Source organism: Oratosquilla oratoria, chromosome 14 (genome assembly GCF_046742065.1).
Source record: "Oratosquilla oratoria isolate Oo_2021 chromosome 14, ASM4674206v1, whole genome shotgun sequence".
NCBI classification, from domain to species: domain Eukaryota; kingdom Metazoa; phylum Arthropoda; class Malacostraca; order Stomatopoda; family Squillidae; genus Oratosquilla; species Oratosquilla oratoria.
This window is the reverse complement of record NC_134790.1, coordinates 25,907,030-25,909,639: the sequence shown is the minus strand read 5'-3', so window position 1 is coordinate 25,909,639 and position 2,610 is coordinate 25,907,030. Positions and strand designations below refer to the sequence as shown.

The 2,610-nt window shown below is 39.6% G+C and overlaps 1 protein-coding gene across 2 annotated transcripts in view; it reads right to left on the bottom strand.

Moving 5' to 3' along the window:
• The window catches only part of LOC143032812 (uncharacterized), a 20,324-nt gene extending 20,223 nt beyond the window's left edge, over positions 1-101 (bottom strand). For both annotated transcript variants that reach the window (XM_076197887.1, XM_076197888.1), the window contains exon 1: positions 1-101. This exon is cut by the window's left edge and continues 178 nt beyond it. The gene's annotated coding sequence lies outside the window, so the exon portion shown is untranslated.
• Between the last annotated feature and the right edge of the window lie 2,509 nt (positions 102-2,610).

Below are 2,610 nucleotides of genomic sequence, written 5' to 3'. Positions count from 1 at the left end.
AATGGACGGGAAAGGAATAGAATAATTCAAGAACAGCGTGAGGGTGATCCTGCCACAATGAAGAACTGTTCTACTCTCCGACAAGGAGTCGCAGAGACTGAAGAGACGGATGGAGGGTTAGGGAGGGAGGGAGAGATTGCTGGGCCAGCGAAGGTACAGCAGCTGATAACAGTCCCTTCCGGTTAGCTTTACACTCGTGACGATACAGGCCACTGAAGTCGCGTTAAAACCCACATACATCCATACGCATGCGTATGAATCCATCTATATATTAGTTTAGATACATGGAAAGAATGAGTGAAGAAAGATTAGTAACAGAGGTGTGGAAGGAGTAAACGTGAGGGGGCGACCAAGGATGAGATGGATGGATGGGGTAAAAGGGGCATTGGAAAAGAGGGGAATGTCTGTTAAGAAATAGCGGGAGAGGACAGAATATAGGGGTGAATGGAGAATGGTTGTGTATGGATGATGCTGTGATACATGGAAGGGAGTGGGTGGGGGATTGGGGTGAGGGAGTATGTATGAATGATATTTTGACACAACCCGAAGGGATTTCCCCCCGTTTTCTCTTTTTCTGCATGAAGGGATGGAGAGGGGGGGATCGCCGATTGAATAAAGCGGCCTTACTGTGGATGTGCTGTGTCTTACTACATTGCTTCTGACCCAGGGCAGTCAGCGAGATACAGGGATGACCCGTCATCCAGGAGAAACCAAGAAAGGAGGAAGGGAGGGAGGGATGGTGGATGAGAGTGGAGTATGTGGGGATGAAATGAGTGGGAGTGGATTTATACCTTCAATTTTGGCTACCTTCATTATAAGGGCGGAAAACCGTCGGTATATGTATGTATGTATATGTGTATATATATACATATATATATATATGTGTGTGTGTGTGTGTGTGTGTGTGTGTGTATTTACCTAGTTGTATTATACGGGAAGGGAGCTATGCTTGTGGTGACCCGTCTTTGTATCTCTCAGCATCAAGTTTTTTCTTAAAATCTTGAATAGTGTTTGCACACACTGTTTCTTTGTTTAATTTGTTCCAAGTACCTATTACTCTGTGTGGGAAGCTATTTTTTCAGATCTCTTTTGTAATTATCTTTTTTGAGTTTCTTTTCGTGGTCTCTTGCTTTTCCATTGTCCCATTTCAATAAATCATTCTTATCTAAGATTTCCATTTTCTTCATAATTCTATAGATAGTTAGTAGGTCTCCTCTTTCCCTTCTTTGTTCCAGAGTTGGTAATTCTAATTTGGACAGTCTTTGTTCATATGTCATTTTGGAAAGAGTTGGTGCCAGTTTTGTTGTTGCTCTTTGTATTCTTTTTTTTTTTTTTCTTTTTTTTTTTGTACTGGGTGTCCATAGTGTTGCTGCGTACTCGAGTTTTGGTCTTATTAGTGTAGTTAGAATTTTTTTATCATTTCCTCGTCCAAATAGACAAATGCCACTTTTATTGACCTCAATAATTTGTAGGTTTCTCCGACTATTTTATTAATATGCTTATCCGGTGTCATGTCTTTGCTGATCATCACTTCAAGGTCTTTTTCCGAGTTTACATTTTTGACCTTTTCTTCACCAATTTTATAATCTCTAGATATTCTGTTTTTACTTTTTCCAAAGTCCATTGTACTACATTTCTTGATATTGAATTTCGCTTCCCACTTTTGAGTCCATTTCCAAATCTTGTCCAGTCTTGTTGTAATGAGTTTCAATCCTCCTCCGTTTTTACTTTCTTTAGTATTTTTGCGTCGTCTGCAAAGCAATTCATATAACACTCTACTCCTTCATCCATGTCATTTATGTATATGGCAAACATGATCGGGGCCAGTACTGATCCCTGCGGGACACCACTTATCATTTCTTCCCAATTTGAAATTCTATCCCTAATTACTCTCATTTTTCTCCCAGTCAGGAAGTATTTCATCCATTCCAATAATTTTCCTCTGATGCCACCTATTGACTCTATTTTCCTTGTTAGTTTCTTGTATGGTACCTTATCAAATGTCTTTTGTAGGTCCAGAAAGGCACAGTCTGCCCAACCATCTCCCTCTTTTATTATATCTATTAATCTTGAGTAGAGGCAGATCAAGTTCGTTGTACATGATCATCCTTATCTGAATCCAAATTTATTTGGATTCAGTATAGTTTTTCTTCCAAATGTTTAACCCATCTATTTTTTATTACCTTTTTGCAATTTTTTGCTACGGCTACTGTGCTTGTCAGGGAGACCGGTCTGTAATTTGATGAATCTTCCTTGTTTCCTCCCTTATAAATCGATACAATGTTTGCATTCTTCCAGTCCTGTGGCACTTTTCTTTCTTTAAGTGAGAATTTAATTATATTGTATATTTTGTCTGTTAATTCTTCTATGCATTCTTTCAGTATCCAATTTGCAATTCCGTCTAGCCCATGTGATTTTCTGACGTCAAGGGTTTTGATTTGGTCGCTGATTTCCTTCTGTGTTACAATTATTTCTTTCATTGTGTGTGTGTGTGTGTGTGTGTGTGTGTGTGTGTGTGTGTGTGTGTGTGTGTGTGTGTGTGTGTGTGTGTGTGTGTGTAACGCGGGTCCCTCTGAGCGTGAGTTCCAAGTGTAAGTCCACTTACGTCAA